The following is an 18,301-nucleotide window of genomic DNA, read 5'->3' on the forward strand; positions in this document are numbered from 1 at the left end:
CCAGACGCTGGGGAGGGGTTGTCAACCCCAAGTCATAGTTTTTGACTTTTGGACTGTTTTGAAGAAAGTGGTTATCTCAAAGTTTTGATGGGATACATTTGGAGTAAAATACGGAAGGGGGGGGGGGTAGTTGCTTTCTGATCGCTTTTGATTCTTAAAAAGGGAACTATTTCTTTCAATTTCCAATGAAATAAAACCCCATTCCAAGGTTAATACGGTCACTTTTTCCAAAAAACCCTATGTGTTAACAATGGTCAACTGTTGCAACTTACAGTCCTTGCCCCAGCAGCTGAGGAGGGGTTGCCAATCCAGCAGTTATAGTTATATTGCCTATGGACTATTTTGAACACAATAGCTATTTTGAAATTTTGACAGGATCTACATGGATGATAAAGGGACTGAGAGGCAGTTCACCTTCTAATCACTTTTGACTCTTAAACAGGGAACTAGAAGTTTTGATTTCTAATCAAATGAGCCTTATCCAATGTTTATACGACCACCCCTTCCATAAGAAACTTAAGTTAACAATAGGTAACTTGAATAACTTACAATCTTTACCCCCGGGCGCTGGGGATTTGGTCAGTTCCGGAGGCCTAATTACTTGATTTTTGGACTATTTTGAACAAAATGGCTTTCGAAAAAATTTCATCAGATGCAATTTGGGAAAAGATGGTGGGGTGGAGCTAGTTGCCTTCCGATCACTTTCGACTTTTAAAAGTGCACTAGAAATCTCAATTTGCAATCGATTGAGCCCCCCTCCAAAGTTTATACGACCACCACTTCATATGAACTGTTTCTGAGTAAAAAAGGGTAACGAAATAGTTAAGTCTTATGGGACTTTACTATAGGAAACGCTATAGTGTTTGCTCGGAAAAAACTCAATATATTAATAATAGGAGATATGCATAAGTTACAGCTCTTGCTCTCGGGGGCTGTGGTTTAAAGTTTAAACCCTGAGTTATAGTTATATGATTATTGGACTATTTTGAACAAAATGGCTACACAAATTTCTATCGGATGCGATTGAGGAAAAAGAGTGCGACAGAGAGGGAGGTTGGCTGGTTCGCCTGCAATCAATGTCAACTGTTTAAAAGGCCATTAGAACTTTTAATTTCCAATTGAATAAGCACCCTTCTAAGTTTAGACGATCACCCCTTCCATAAAAACCTTATATATTAACAATGGGCAACTAGCATAACTTATAGCCCTTGCATTGAGGGCTGAAGATGGACTTTTTAACCCCAGAGGCTTGGTTATTTTGCCTATATACTATTCTGAATAAAATGGGTATTTCAAAGTTTTGGTCGGATACATAGATGGCATCACTGAGGTTGTCAAAATGTAACAATCTATGACATTGGTTGAATAGATGGTAGTACTAGGGATGATCAAACTTTTTTGATGCCACGAACATGCAGATAAATCCCAAAAACCATGTTTGCATGTCTCTTCAACTTTTTCAAAAATGCATAATCGTACCTTTCGGATTTTGGAAAAAATCCTGTTCATCTGTCTCTTACTCTGGTAGAAATTCATGAAAATTTGTGTTTCTGACTCTTGAAAACCTCTATTCATTTGTCTCTATCTCTTGGAAAACCTAATTCACATCTCACTGCCTCTTGGAAAAGTACCATTCATGTACCTCTGACTTTTGAAAAAAGTCAAACGTTTTGCATGTTTTTTAACATTTGAAAAATTCCCATTCTTGTTTCTCTGACTTTTGATAAGGAAAACTTTAAATCCTCTTTATGTGTCAGATTTTTGAATAATCCTACTCACCTGCATCTGAATTTTGATAAATCCTGGATAACGTGCCTCTAACTCTTAAAAAAGATCCGGTCGCATATTTCTGACTTTGAAACAAAATCGTTTCACCTGTTTCTGAATTTGGTAGCAACTGCTGAAAATTCCCGTTCATATGCCTCTGACCTTTGAAAAAAAACGTTTACCCAGTATCTGACTCTTGAAAAATCTCATTCATATCTCAGTGACTCTTGAAAATATCCCATTTATGTATCACTGACTTTTGAAAAATTCTGTTTTGCACCTTTTTTTTAACTTTTTTGAAAAAAAATCCGTTCTTATATCTTCGCCTTTTGGGAAAACCTTGTTAATGTATCTTTGACTTTTGAATAAAAAATTATGTTTATAGGTTTTTAATCTGTTTTGTATTTTTTAAATTGAAAAATCCGGTTCACGTGTTTCTGAATTTGGAAAAACCATGTTCACGTATCTCTGACTTTTGAAAAAAATTTGTTTGGTCGTTTCTGACTTTAAAAAAATTCATGTTTACCTCCCTCAGACTTTGGTAAAAATCCCTGAAAATTACCGTTTTTGTGTCTCTGGCTTTTGAAAAAATCCTATTCACCTGTCTCTGACTTTTCAAAAATTTCATTCATGTGTTTCTAACTCAAGAAAAATCCCGTTCACCTGCGTCTAGCTCTTGATAAAACATATGTCTACGTGTCTCTGAAAAACCTCCTTCATGTGACTTGGACCCTCTAAAAACCTCATTCACTTGTTTCTGACTCTTTGAATATCCCTGTTCATGTCTCTGTGAGTTTAGAAAAAATTTTATTTTTACATTTCTGAACTAGGAAACTTCTAACCAGGAACTCCTGTTCACATGTCTCAGATTTTGTAAAAACCTTTGAAAACCTCTGTTCATGTGTCTTTGACTCTTTAAGAACCTCCTTCATGCCCTACTTACTCTTATAAAAAGTCTTATTCGTGTGTGTCTGACTGTTGAAAAAATTTTGCTTTGCGAGTTTTTTTAGCTTTTAAATTTAAAATCCTGTTCTTTTGTCTTCTACTTTTGAAACAATCGTCCATGTGTCTATGGCATTTGAAAGAAAGAATCCAATTCGCAAGTTTCTGACTTTCGAAACAAATCCTATTCACGTGTCTTTGATTGTGGAAAAACTCCATTGATGAGTCTCTGACTTCTGAAAGATACCATTTACTTTGAAAAAACTTTGGCCTTTGAAAAAATTCTGTTTGCGCGTCTGTTACTTTTGAAAAAATTCTATTCACAAGTGTCTGACTTTGCAACAAAATTTGTTAATCTGTCCCAGACTCTTAGAAAATCCCCGTTCATGTTTCTCTGACTTTTAAAAAATTATCTTTCCGTGTTTCTGACTTTGGAGAAAAACCTGTTCATCTATCTCAGAATCTAGTAAAAATCTTTTAAACTCCCATTCATCTGTCCCTGATATTTGAAATAAGCCGTTCACTTTTCTCTGACTTTGAAAAAATTCCGATTTGAATTTTTTTATAAGTTTCTGAAAAAATCGACTTCTTTTGTTTCTAACTTTTGAAAAAATATAACTCGTTCGAGTGTCTCTGACTATTAAAAAAAATCCAGCTCACAAGTTTCTGACTTTTAAAAAACTCCCATTCACGTGTCTCCGACATTTGAAAAATCCTTTTGATGTGTCTCTGGCTATTACAAATCCCATTCACATGTCTTTCACTTTTGAGTGGCATTGGTTTTGATGATCCATGGGGTGAGAAGGGGTAAGGACTGGAAAGTGTAAAACAGAGAGCCGCCAGCCAAGCACTGGCAGGGTGCATGGATGATCATTCATTTTCCGCCAGCTCCTCCAAAGGCATTGTCGTTTGCTTCAATGGGTTCTTCACATTACAAAATCTCATAAGGTCTTGCATTCGCAATGATATATGAAAAAGCGATTGGAATGGTTATGTTACGTTGCAAAAACCTGCGTCCTTTTCAGGTCGTATCAGTTGAATCATAACATTAGATTAAAATTTCCATCCTATTTCTTTAATGCCCAAGTTATCCTCATTAAAAGTGACCTTGTCTTATCTCAATAAATCATCGGCCAGAACCATTGTAATACAGGGGAACTTTGAGCGGGATATTAGAATACCTGCCATAGCATTCGTTACAGCTAAGGAATATTTCGTGGGGTTAGCAGCACCAATTTGGTCTAGTAAACCCTCTATAGAAAGCTTAAATAAAAGAAAACGAATAGAATGGTTATGCTAGTCTTAAAAATTTCCGTTGTCTTGAAAAATAAAAATATGAGTACTCTAAAAATAGATTTGAAATAGTGTTACATACAACATTACAAGATATTGAAATCTTGAACTTTTCAAATCTGTTCACTAAAATATTTCATCTTGATCTCTCGTGACCAGGTAGTTATTCTTTTCTCTTACTTCATAACAAGTAAAAAATTCACGATTCCATCTCGGGTCAGACAAAACCGTTATCATAATTTCACCTACAGGCTTATCATGAGTTCTATTTCATTTTCAGTATAATTTTCAATGATTACCTTATTATTACATAGGTAGCAGTTTCGACATACAGATAAGATATGGCTTATAATTTTGCTACAGCAGTAGGTTTTTCTGTTTCCCCTAGCTTACATATGAATGATAATACCTGAAAGACGGCGATACAGTTTATCAAAAGGGTAACGTGTTACCAGAATCATAAGCAAGGAGTTGGTCCTTGTTATGGACTACTTGTTTTATTCTTGCATAGTTTTTGAGCACTAACATATATGGAAATGTTACTCTGGCATTGCCGTTATCACAAGAGTTGAATTATTTCGGTGCTCCAAAGAAACTCCTTCATGAACATCCACTTTCTTGAAATATTTCATCCTCATTTTAACAATCAGTTATATATGTGTTTCTTCTAGCAGTACACTATTAGTACTGATCGAAAGCATAGAATAAGTGAAACACCGTTCGCCCATAGTTTTTATGGGGATTATGATTTCATGGCAACAGAGCATTTGTCTTCTGGATGATTTTAGAAAAAAGACATTGCAGATTACTGGGGAATCATACAGCGTGGCGTCGTAGGACCTGTAAGGTCTTGAAACGGATTTCAAAATAACCTTACAACCTTGCCATACTGCTTTAACGACATCCCACCGACTGTCAATATATTGATTGCCGGGAGTAGTCGTCATCCGGAGTAGTCCGGGGCTCAGGCTGGTGGGAGCATGGAAGACCATGTATTCCCACGGAAATTCCCATATTAAACAACTCATAAGGGGGGAGGGAGGTGAAGTTTCAATAAATCAACGCCTACTGCTTAGAATATATTTTTAAGAACAATTTATAACCATCGGTTTTTTTCGCTCAGTTGGCTAGCGAGTCATTCCTTTATGCTTAGGGGTATCAGGTTCAAATCCTACAAGAGTCAAATATTTCATAAATCATTGGGAAACTCTAAGAGACTAAGAAAATCTCTTCCTTATTCGTCCAACATTACGTAATAATAATCAATATATCAACTGAGAGTACTGGTATAGGCACCTTTGTCCGTGTCAAGGTTGTATCAATAGAATCATAACAGTGAATTCAAATCTCCATCCTATTCCTTTATTACCTAAGACATTTATATAAACCATGAAAAATAAAACCTGCACAATTCATTGTGTGCATTGATGTGTAGACCAACAAAGTATAACCGAGTCTATTCTGAGTCCAGTGATCCCCAGGAATGCTTTAGGAAGTGACCTTGGGTACATAGCAGCGACTGAAGTATGACCGAGTCTATTAAGAGTTCATTGATCCAAAAGAGTTGCTTGAGAAATAACCTTGGGTACGGGGCCTCAACCAAAGTATATACCCATATTCTGCCGATAAATGGGATTTAAAGAATTAAAAAGTAGTTTCCGGTGAAGTTTTTCTTTCTTCATAAAACATCCTCACAATGTTACGTACTGGCAAAAGATTTGAACTCCTTGAATCTCCAATAACATAGAAAAAACCAAGCAGTTCTAATTTAAACCGAATTTCGGGTTCTGAAAACCAGTGAAAATGCCTTCAATCGTTATTTTTTTTTACATATATGAAAACTTTAGCTCGGATCAACGATTCTAAGCTATGAATATTTCCTAAAAGCAGTGAGTTGAAAGTACAGTCTCGAACTCATGAACCAAGGCCCTGTTTGCTTGTTTTATTTAATATTCACTTTACAATATTTTCGAAAAAAATAAAATAAAATATGTCAAGCCAATGACAAAGTAGCAAATATAGTAATCTAACAACTTATTTAAGATACGAAACAGATTTTACTTTTTTAACTGAAATTGGGCCGACTTGGCAAAACTACCAAATTGCAAAGTTAACGGACTTTGCATATTACTGTATCCGCTCCTGAAAATCAAATTAGATTTCGAAAACAAAAGAGTAATAAGATTAAAACTTCTTGTGGTTTCAACAAAATTCTCAGCTTTCTTAAATTTCTAGTACGATTGTAGATCTTTATTTGGCTTTAACCATATTTATTACCAACTGGCTTTGGCTACCGGATTTTCAAATTGATATCATGAAAAGAGAAATCACCAATGCAACAGCACAAACACAAAAAAAAGGAAAAAAAAAGAGAGACAGAAGGAGAAAAGGAAGACTGTTTTCCTAAACTAGTGATTAATATAGACAAGCACTTGAATGAGGGCTTAACCCTACACATCCATACAATCACATAGGTCAAACAGCATAGCCACACACAATCAACCATAAAGAATAATCCATGGACAGGCAGTCATGTCGTCAATAAGTATAAGTCGTCATTTACCAAACGATAGAAAAAATAATATAGACAAATAATTCAGAGGCAACACCCAACATAAGGGCTCATCAGGAGAATACACCGGCCTATATAGAGTTTCGCCACTCTAAATTCTCTACCCAGCACAGTGTTGTGGCTACCACAGAATATCCATGGCATCCTCGCGTCAGGTATCAGGTAGGTTAGGTAACCTAACCTAACTTGTATTTTTGCGACCTATGCGGGTCCATGGCATCCCCGCGTCAGGTATCAGGTAGGTTAGGTAACCTAACCTATATACATATATATATATATATATATATATATATATATATATATATATATATATATATATATATATATATATATATATATATATATATATATATATATATATATATATATATATATATATATATATATATATATATATATATATATATATATATATATATATATATATATATATATATATATATAATTGCGACAGAACGGATTTCGTGAATATTGATATTCACCGGTGAATATCCGAAATACCCCCTTTTTTTCCCCTGGACTCAGTCAGCGTTGCCAGTCAATTCTTTCAGTTTAATGTAAGGTTTGGTTAAGTAGGGCTAGGTTAACTTAGGTTTTTAACCCATTTCTGATATTTATAACCAAATTTAAACTAACTTAAACTAGAATAATCTAACGTAACCTGACTTTAACCTTTACCAACATAGCTTGCTTAAGACTGAAAAAGCTGACTCGCAAACCTAACCGAATCCAAGCAAGGAAAAAGGAAATTTTGACATTCACGGTAACATATATACAAACATGTTATTGTTCTGAAATTAACCTGAAATTTTATCAATTTTAATGAAAACAAAATAGATTTCTTCATGTTTTTTTTCATCTGAAAAAAATGCCAACCTCAAGAACTAAGGAAAACAATCAAAATATATATGCATCTATAAATATATATATATATATATATACATATATATATATATATATATATATATATATATATATATATATATATATATATATATATATATATATATATATATATATATATATATATATATATAAAATATCCTACGTAATTAAAACCACACATAATTTCAGTTGATTTTTAATTATTTTAAGCTACTACACCCTGTTAAAGAACCTAAATTCCATATTTACTTATTCACATTTTAAAAATAGTGACAAAAAAGTGAAAAAAAAGAAAACTTCAGATATTATTAAGACTAATCTACATCAGGGTCTATTAATACGATTGTCATGAAATGGCTAAAATCTAAAATTATTAAGAACTATATATATATATATATATATATATATATATATATATATATATATATATATATATATATATATATACATATATTCTTATAACTGTTTTGATAATATAAACCTCTTTCCAAGTTAGACTTGGACAGTGGCATGAATTATAAAAGATGTAGAAGGAAGGTCCCCCTCCAATTGACGTGCTTGGATTTAGATAACTTTTTAAAAAATAAGCCAGGCTAATTAAGACACAACTCCAGTTATTCATGCAAGATGCAGTAATATTGTTCTTTCTTTTTCCCAAAAAGAACTTATCCAGCCACTTTTACTAGGAAGGAGCGATATACCCTTTACCTTTATCTGTTACTTTCAGCCAAAATATAGCTCCTCTTGCCAATCCAGCAAGAAAAGACAATAAATCTTGTTCATTGATTTTTTCCTTTTTTTCCTTTGATCTAAAATAGAACTCCTCCAGTCACTCCTGTTGGAAAAGGCAAAAGAGCTTTTAACATGATTATCTTTTTCTTTCACCCAAAAAGGAACTCCTCAAGATACTCTCACCACACCTTTATATTACTTTTATCCAAAAAGGAACTCCTCAAGATACTCTCACCACACCTCTATATGCCTTTCATCCAAAAAGGAACTCCTCAAGATACTTTCACGATACCTTTATATTACTTTCATCCAAAAAGGAACTCCTCAAGATACTCTCACAGCACCTTTATGAGCCTTTCATCCAAAAAGGAACTCCTCAAGATACTTTCACCATACCTTTATATTACTTTCATTCATAAAGGAACTCCTCAAGACACTCTGACCACACCTTTATTTTCTTTTCACCCAGAATATAATTCCTCCTGTCACTTCTACAAGAAGTAGCAGTAAACCTTTTACCATTATCTTCTTTCTCCTGCAAAATAGACCAATAAACATTTTGAACATATCTTTTCCTTTCACACAAGAAGAAACTCATCCAGACACTCCTGCTAGAAAGAGCAATTAGCTTTTTAACTTTATATTTTCCTTTCATCCAAAGCACAACTTCTCCTGCTAGAAAAAGCAGTAAACATATTACCCTTATCTTTTTCTTTCACTCAAAACATAATTTCTCCTGCCACTCTTGACAAAAGAAGCAATAAACCCTATCCTTTTCCCTTCTTCCTTATTTAGAAAGATATCTTCGTCTAATCGCAAGAAAAACCAAAAAAATCCTTTCTAACTGTACATCCCCTTAGTCGATCTTTCAGCAGATATACTTCAAACAATTGAAAATTCACAGATAATAGGTTAAGTTAAACTTGTCAACAGGAGAAAACCATTCAAATTCAATTTCCTGAATCTATAATTCGATTCTATCCGTCTCCACAGGTACAAAAAAAATTGAAGCAGTCTATATAGTTTTAACTTTCAAAAAGAAAAAATATGACAAAAAGAAAAAACACAGAATAGAACAATTGTGTTATTTCGCCAGCAAAATACGTATTGTAAAAACGGTAAAAAATACACACATTATCAAAAGATGAAGCATGTGAACGGAAAAAACCACCAAAAGGCAATTTGGTGGTTTCACCAATATCACCAAAAACCAATCAGAGCCAAGGGGCAAGGGTTGTAAGTTATGCACTGGGGGCATTATAGAATGGGTGGCCGTATCAACTTTAGATAGCGCTCATTCGATCTGAAATTGGAAGTCATAGTGCCTTTTATAAGGGTCAAATGTGATTTGAGGGGAACTAGCCCTCAACCCTCCCCCCCTTACCACCCATCAATCCCAAAATAAACATCCAATCAATATTTTGAGACATCTATTTTCTTCAGCATTATTGAAAGGTCCATTAATTATGCTTTTAGGGATGCCAGCCCTCTCACAGCCCTAAGAGCAAGGGCTGCAAGTTAGGCATTCCGTTCATTGATACATACAGTATGTATGTATCATATATATGTATGTATGTATGTATGTATATGTATGTATGTATATGTTATTGAGAAAGGTATGCATGTTGGACTTTTACATTCCAAAAAAACAAAAAGCATTCAGGTGACCCTTTCAGAGAATGTTGAGGGAAACGTTGAACAAGATCAAAACACGTTATGTGAATACGGACTGCCAAAAGGGCGTAACTCAGGAATGACTGTGCATATTAATTTGGAACTTTCAGGAAATATAAGGGAGATGATAAATTGACCAAAAAGATAATATTTCCACAATACTACTACTTCTGCAACTACCGCCACTACTACTGCTACTACCACTACTACATTTATAAGCTTGAGGATAAATTTGAACTAAATCAAAAAGCAATATGTGCATTTACATTATCAAAAGAGTGTATCTCAAGAACAGATTGGGGTATGAAGTTGGAACTTTCAGAGAATGCTTAAAGGGGAAGATCAATTGACCAAAGAGCAATATTTGTATGCCACTACTAATATACCAGTACCACTGCTACAGTTACTCCTACTACTTCAACTACTACTTCCATAACAACTACCTGTCAGGCTAAGAATATTAAGATGAAAATTCCAAGAAGTATATGAATATACATGTTATCAAACGGACATATCAGCAATATCATAGCAGCGACCAATTGTATTAAACTGAAACTTTCAGGACTTGATAAGAGGGATGTTCAAGTGACCAAAAAGGCAATACGTTAATACTACTATTTTTACTGCTTTAATACTACTACCTTAATAATAGTATTAAATACTATTAATACTACTATATTAGTATTAATACTACTAATACCAATGCAGTATATAGAGCTAATACTTAAAAAGTATAAATTTTAACTTTTGAAATACAGGCAGAATCGTTCCTAGGGTTTGCGGTGCCCAGAGAAAAATTAATTACAGCGTTCATCCCTCCCAACTCAGATATAAACAGAACAAATTGATCAAAGTGGGCAATCCCCCACCCAAGGCGTTCCTCCATCCAGGACACCCGGAGCAACTGCCCTGATTGCCCTGCCTCCAGGGCAACCATTAAAACTACTACTGAAAATTTACAGCAGAACAAAGCCAGAACAGTTATATTGATTAGCGTCTCCACTATCCCCAAATTTCCGTGAAAGTAAATTAGGTTCTCCTAAATCTCTCCCAAAAATTAACGCTTATAAATACACGAATTTTGACATGAAACAGACGTTTTCTTCTTCATCATTTAGACAGAGTCGTAGAGTTTTGGAGATATCTCTGAAAGCCAATTTTTTTCGGGAAACCCAGGAAATCCCGAAAAATTCCGGAGTAGTGGAAGCACTGGCTATTAATGAAGGAATCAAATTAGAAAAATAAGTTAGAAATTTTAAAGATCCAAAAAACGTCTTCCAATTTATTTGAGTATGTCGGTAAATCTGATCGATTCATCAGCCTTAAGCCCCTGAATGCAACTGTGTAACGTTATACAACGGGTACCACAAGTTAATATTTGTCATTAATCATATACACAATCAGTAGCCAGTAGGTTTCCGAACCTTGTAAGAGAGTATAAGCTACAGTTCTTTTTCTTTTTTATGCTTTTCTTTTCTTTTTTATTCAGTTTTTTTATGCATCTCTTTTCTTTTTTAATTCAGTTTTTTTTCGCCATTCTTTTCTTTTTTGTTCAATTCCTTTCTTATCCAGTTTTTTATGCATTTTTTCAGTTCTTTTTTATTATTCAGTTTTTTTATGCATCTCTTTTCTTTTTTATTCAATCCTTTTTTTAATTTAGTATTTATGCATTTCTTTTCTTTTTTATTCAATTCTTTTTTTATTCATTTTTTTCACAAATGTAGTCCAACGTAGTCTTTGACTAGTTGTAACTACAAAAGGGTTTGAAGCCAACCTATTGCTATAGTAAATTAGGCATACAAATGTGCCAAACCTTTTCAATTTTCATTTCATTGTTTTAGTTGGCCACCTTCGGCCTATTTGTTAGAAACACAGAAAACCTTTCAAACTGAAAGCTCTTTCCCTTCATCTGTAAACAAGAAAATCCCCTTGAAACTATTGAAAAATTCAAGACAGTAAAAGGTCAAGGAGATGAATGTTAATGGGGGAAAAACCACCATAGGTTGATTTCCTGAATTTAAATTTGATTCTAAATACGTTTCCAGAGAAACTGAAACTACGACAAAAAGATATAAAGAATTTATTCTATTTTATTGGGTAAACGCAAATGGGCGTAAAGGAAGTGCAAAGAAAGAAACAACCGTATGTTTATGAGCGAAATAAATTTAGGTACCTGTCTGTTATACCGACCACACTCAAGAAGTGAAGTTAGGTTAATCAGTATGAAATATACCAAAATATGATGAAAATATAATATTTTAGTAGCAAAATTATGGAAACTACAACATAGAATTAGGGAATGCAGGTCGCACAGAACACATTATACATACACCCAACTTAACTTAAACTAGCCAACTCTATATATTAAATATTTAAATAAGATACACCTACATAGCAGTTTATCTTACTCAGAGTATGCTAATTATAAACGAATGCACACAGTGAAACCGGTTTTACTCAGATCAAGAACTTAAGTGTGGTCGGGATAACAGACAAGTGCCGAAACTTATAAGACAGTGCCTATGAAACGGATACTCGAAGGCTGAGGGAGGGGGGCAAGTATTTCTCTGTCAGAGACCGAAATACGCAATTGGAAGATGTAATACGCGGTTCAGGAATTACGCTGTGGAATATTTTGCAACAGTAAAAAAATGTAACATTTATGTAGAAAAAAAGTTTTTCCGACACCATCCAACATCACAGATTTGTAGATACTCCCAGGCCCCTCTCCACTATATAACTTGCTGTGGGTACCCATGGTACACCAATAATAGCTTCATTCCGTGCTACAAATTGGACCAAAGTTTTGGATTTCCCAGGATTCCACTGTAGCTATTTTGTTTTTTCCTCAAATTCAGCGTGATTTTGAAATTTTGGTCCAAATTCCACCGAACATCCATAAGTGTTTTTCCCCCTTGCAGCCATGACACCCCTGCCCGTTACATTGAACATAGAAAGCAGAATCAATTTGAATTTACATGTATTGTGGCTTCCGTTGTGTAAATTTTTTCGTAGTTGAAGCCTTCAAATTACTTCCAATTTGTATGCTATAAGATATCTGCAAGAAGTAGTTGTATGTTGTTTTCATCCTTTTCTCCCAAACGAACTGAGTCCGAACTTATTTTATGTTCTGCTGCGAACAAAGAACAAAAGCTGCTTCCTTATTTTGTCACAAACTTGGTTAAAAGGTATAATACTGTGATTTGTGGGTTTTAGTGCGTACAACAACAGGTATCACGAAAACATTAAAACGTGGAGGAAGGAAACGCTACCATTTATTGAAAAGTATGAGATTAAAAAATCTGAAAATAGACACTTTGTTTTAGGAATATGCGATTGTTGTTGCTTGTGTCGTGTTTTCTTTGGATTTATGTTTGTTGTTATGTGGTACGTGCCTTTGACAGTGCGTACTTATGTAGCATGTGTCAAGTGAGCGATGTGTCACTTTGAGTGTTTTGAACGGACTTGAATTAATTAATTAATCAATCAATTCATTAAATTAAAAAATTCACAACAAAAAGAAACTTCAACGTAATCACCCCTGCAAGGCTCTATGGCCAGGAAAAAACAGGGGAGAAACAAAGATGAAACAAGTACATAAACAAGATTTTTAGCATGATACTTTCCTACTTTTAAAAGAGTCAACACACAACAGAAAAAATAGAATGATCCAAATAAAAAGAAATTCCCAAAATCATAAACTAGGCAGGCGACTAGCAAACAATCAATCAATCAATAAATATATTTCTTATGGACTACCACATGAATTAAAGTTAATTAAAATTACCTATTTGAAAGCAAGCCTCGGGAAATGCTCTCTACATTTCAAACACACTTCACAATGAGAATTTCCAACCCAGCCCAGAGTTGTCTGTCCCATTAATTATAATAGTAATAAAACTAGATACAAAAAGGAATAAAGAAAAAAAAGAAGAAAGGAAAGTAAACTTAATAAACATAAATCATCAAGCCATCAAAAAATTCTTAAAATCCTTTTGAAAGTAACAAACAAGTGACATTATTGAGCTTTCTCAGGTGGGTATTTCAAATGATGTGACAAGCAGTTAATGGACTAAAATAAGACCTCATAGACTGTTAATAGAATAATAATATTCCTTGACTTACGAAGGTGATGTGTAGACCAGTCAGTGACAAAACACGGAGTAGTTTATAGGGCTGCGGGAACAGCCCCATGGATTTGATGAAAAGCTGAAGACACGCACGAAAGAATGTAGAGTAATTGTAAATCAAGTGATGGGCTAGCTGTATTAGTTTTAGAGCAGTTTGTTCCCCCCTGTATAAGCCTCCTTCCTTTATCATATAGCTCAATTCCTTAATATTCTTTCCTAATTTGAATTTCCCTAATCCGCCGGCGGTGCGCTGTCGTTTTTTTTCTAAAAATCAGCTATTCGCAGCTGAAAAGAGAACCGGCCCGGCGTTGGAGTGGAGTCTACTACCGATACTTTTGTCAGAAGCTATTGGTGAACTCACTGACAATAAGGCCATAGGTTTTCCTTTGACAGATGTCAAATCTTAAAAAGACAATTAATAAGATGGTATTTTCTCTAAAACGAATGTGACATCTTTATAATTTGTAGTAGGGTTCATTTTTGTGAAAAATTAAAAAGATTTCCTCCTTTGTCATAGATAGCAATAGGTCAGAAAGCGTCGTCTGGGATCTGTGGCTATATTTCAAAGACCGTAAATCCTTCAGAAGAAAAGCATAAAAATTGATGTCACTGACCGCTTTTTGTAGAGAAATTTGAATCATAAAAAGGGAAATAATTGGGCTATGTCATCGGAAACCAATGATCAGGCATGTATATGCACAAACAAGATAGTTGTGAAAAATATTATCTTTCTTCTTTAGTAAATAATCTTGGCTGTGTATTCTGTAAATATAAGGCTAGCCTAAGGTGTTTGTTAACAATATCTGAATTTTCTGGACTTGAAGGTCTTTGCATTTCTGTTTTGTATGTATGGTCTGTATTTGTTTTCTTTCACAATGATTTATGGCATAGTTGGTTGAAGCAGGTCTAGCTTAGATTTCAGTAAGCCAAGGCTATGTCTTGTCTACTTCATGAGTAGGCCTAGACTATCCAGAAATTAAAGGTTTTTTTTAATTTGTGGATTTAGAAGACAATAGCTCTTCATTATCTAAAAATTAGCCTAGATATAAAATAGACATAGGCCTAGCCAATCTTTACAATCTATTTGGATTTTAATCATGTAGGCTATCCAAATATAACATCCATCTGTGTTAGAAATTGAATATCCTTACACCTCCTCCCCTTGGTAAATATTTGTATTAACAGTATAGGCAATTCCAATAGCCACAAAACAAAGTTACCTCTAGAATCATAATTTCATCCTGAATCTAATTATGACATCCATTTTCAATACAAATTCCTTTTTAATGCATACTTTCTAACCTTACCCAAGTATATAGCCCATATTATGTATTCCCTATGCATTTATTGATTCTCAGTTTTGTCATTATCAGTTCAATTTAAAAGTAAGCTGGTTTTAACAAGAGTGATACTAAAACAGGTATATTAGTCAAATTGAAAATAACAGAAAATGATCTTGAGGGTTAGTAAAGGGCTTAAAATCAAATTTGCAATGAAAACAAATGTCATATTTGGATTCAAAATGCAATTCTGATTTTAGAGACATGTTTGTTTCTTAGCTATCTGAATTATGTGTTAAATATTTAATTCACCTTACCCTCCCTAATTTACAAATACAGACTATGCCCTGAATTATATAGGTTGACACATTTTCCATTATTTTGACGGACCGTTAAAGCAGTTCAAGGAAAAGTATGATTTACAGGAAATTCAGGTGTATTTATGGCCTACAGTTCAGGCTATATATTTGCAAATTAGGAGTGGTGGTGGTAAAGTTCATGTCTAACACAAATTAGTTTGGATAAATTCTTATTCTTAGGTTATGTCTATATCTCAGCTGTCTCAACATTCTGTTAATTAGAGGATTTACCAAAAAGAGTAATAAAAGCATACACACTTGGCTAGGCCTTCTAATATTGATGTAGTTTGGTGTCTATATATAGAATATATCTTTAATTTGGATAACTGGCCAAGTACAAGGGGTCTAACCCTGTATGCAATCAATTTTCCTATTTTTTTTATAATCTATAAAATCATTTTAAAGAAAAGAGTAACTTAAAGAAAATTTTATGTATATATACAATTCAGATCATGTATTTGCACATCAGGGAGGGGTGGTGAAAAAGTTTATTGTTGACACAAATATATCTTTTATTTAGATTCTGGATGAAATTCCAGTTCTAAAGGTATGTCTATTTTTTGGCTATTGCAATATCCTTAAATTACCTTAAATTGCAACTTGGAGCAATTGAAGGATTTTCCATCCTTTAGCATTGCTCAGCATTTCTTCAAAAATTGCCATGTGGATTGATTTGGAATTGTTTTGAATATTGAGTTGGTTTTATTGACTAGGGTTTATGTTCTGGTCAGGGACTCCAAGGAGTCCTCTGATCTCTGATCAAGGTGTCCCTCCTCTGAGCATTGACCTTTATGAGCTTCTTAGAATAACCCCTTGTCCGCTATGATGAATTGATGAAGAAGAGGCCATGAATTGGATTGTTGTGAATCAATTTGTAAGTGTTAATCATGTCACCCCTTTTTCTTTGGTAAGTCATACTGCATAAGTTCAGAGTTTGCAGTCTCATTGGGTAAGGAAGATGTTGGCACCCATCTACTATCTTTGTTGCTCTCCTCTGTACTTTCTCTATCATGTCCTTGTCCACTTTGTAGAAGGGAGATGCAATTGACATGCCAGTTTCTAGCCTTGGTCTGACAAGATTTTTGTATAGCTTGGTGATTGTTTGTGGAGATCTAGTTGTGAATGTTTGTTCAATTGTCCCTAAAGCACAGTTTGCACTAGCTACAATCTTTTCAGTATGACTTCAAAACTTGAACTGGCAGTCAACTATAACACCCAAGTCTCTTTCCTCTGTAACTGCAACTAGGGGTTCTCTTTGACAAGTTATTTGGTTTTGCATGGTGTAAATATGTTTTTGATTTTTATTGCCAAAATGTAAAACTTTACATTTACCTGAATTAAATTCAAGTAGCCATTGTCTAGCTCAGTCATCCAGCTTGTCAAGATCAGCTTGGATTGAGGCAGCCTCTGCCCAAGATGATACTGCCCTGATGAGCTTAGAATCATCTGCATAGAGTGTGAGAAGGTTTTGGATTATTTCAGGAGTGTCATTGATATATATGTTGAAAAGTGATGGCCCAAGCATGGTTCCTTGGGGAACTCTGCTAAGAACAGGTATAGGTGATGATAGTACACATGCTCCTTTATCATTAATAACAGCAACTCTTTGGGTTTGTTTCTCCCAGTAAGTCTACAATCCATTCAATGATGTCCAAGTGGATGCAACAAGCTTGAAGCTTTCTTTTCAGCCTTAGGTGTGCAACTTTGTTGAATGCTTTTGCTTGATCCAACAAAATCATGTCCACGGGTGTCCCTTTTTCCAGTAATTTGGTGACTTCATTGTATGACTGTATTAGGTTTGTGTCCATGGAATGGCCATTTTGGAAACCATGCAATTTGGAGACATGATGTTGTTATATGTCAAGTGCTTAGTGACTGCATCATTTATGATTCCCTCAAGAATCTTTGAAGTTGCTGATGTTAGACTTATTGGCCTATAATTTTCAGCTTTGTCTTTGGAGCCTTTCTTGTGTAATGGTATAACAGTAACTTTTTTCCAGTCAGAGGGGACAGCTTTTTCCTTTAGTGATTTCTCAAAGGTTTTTGCTAAAGGTGAGGATATTAGTTCAGCAGTCTCTTGGAGTAGTCTAAGGTGTACACAGTCTGGTCCTTTTGACTTCAATGCATCAATCTTTTAAGTCATTTTTGGACATCTGACTCAAAAATGACAACCATTGGCATTGTTACATTGACAAGATATTCCTGTGTATCTGGGATGTTTCTAGAGTTTTCCACTGTGTAGACTGGGGAATATTGTTTGTTTAAGGTTTCTGCTATCTCTGCATGATCAGTGATTTTGCCAGATGGCATGGTTAGGTAGGGAATGGATGTTGTCTTGGCTTTGCTGATGATACATAATTCCAGAACTTCTTTGGATTAGCTTTAGTTTCTGTAGCAATGATGTCTTCATGCTTTTTTTTAGAGTATCTTGTAATCTTTCTCAGTCTATTCCTTGCTTTTTTGAATTTATCATATTGTTCTTGAGAATTGGTTTGCCAGTATTTTGCCCAGTATCTGTTCTTTCTGTTCATTTCCCATTTTATGGACCTTGTCAAGTAGGGTAGGGTGCGTGGCCTCTTGATATATGAGACAGTGGTACATGTCTCCTCATGCTTTAGCATTATTTCCTTGAAGAGATTCCAGCTGTCATTGCTTGACTTGTGCTCA

General features: G+C 34.5%; 1 protein-coding gene across 1 annotated transcript in view; it reads left to right on the forward strand.

Moving 5' to 3' along the window:
• Window positions 1-14,573: 14,573 nt before the first annotated feature.
• Window positions 14,574-18,301, forward strand: part of LOC136032091 (YTH domain-containing family protein 1-like) — a 33,694-nt gene continuing 29,966 nt past the window's right edge. The window contains exon 1 of the mRNA XM_065712230.1: window positions 14,574-14,685. The gene's annotated coding sequence lies outside the window, so the exon portion shown is untranslated. The remainder of the gene's footprint in view (window positions 14,686-18,301) is intronic.

This window comes from Artemia franciscana, chromosome 10 (assembly GCF_032884065.1).
Source record: "Artemia franciscana chromosome 10, ASM3288406v1, whole genome shotgun sequence".
NCBI classification, from domain to species: domain Eukaryota; kingdom Metazoa; phylum Arthropoda; class Branchiopoda; order Anostraca; family Artemiidae; genus Artemia; species Artemia franciscana.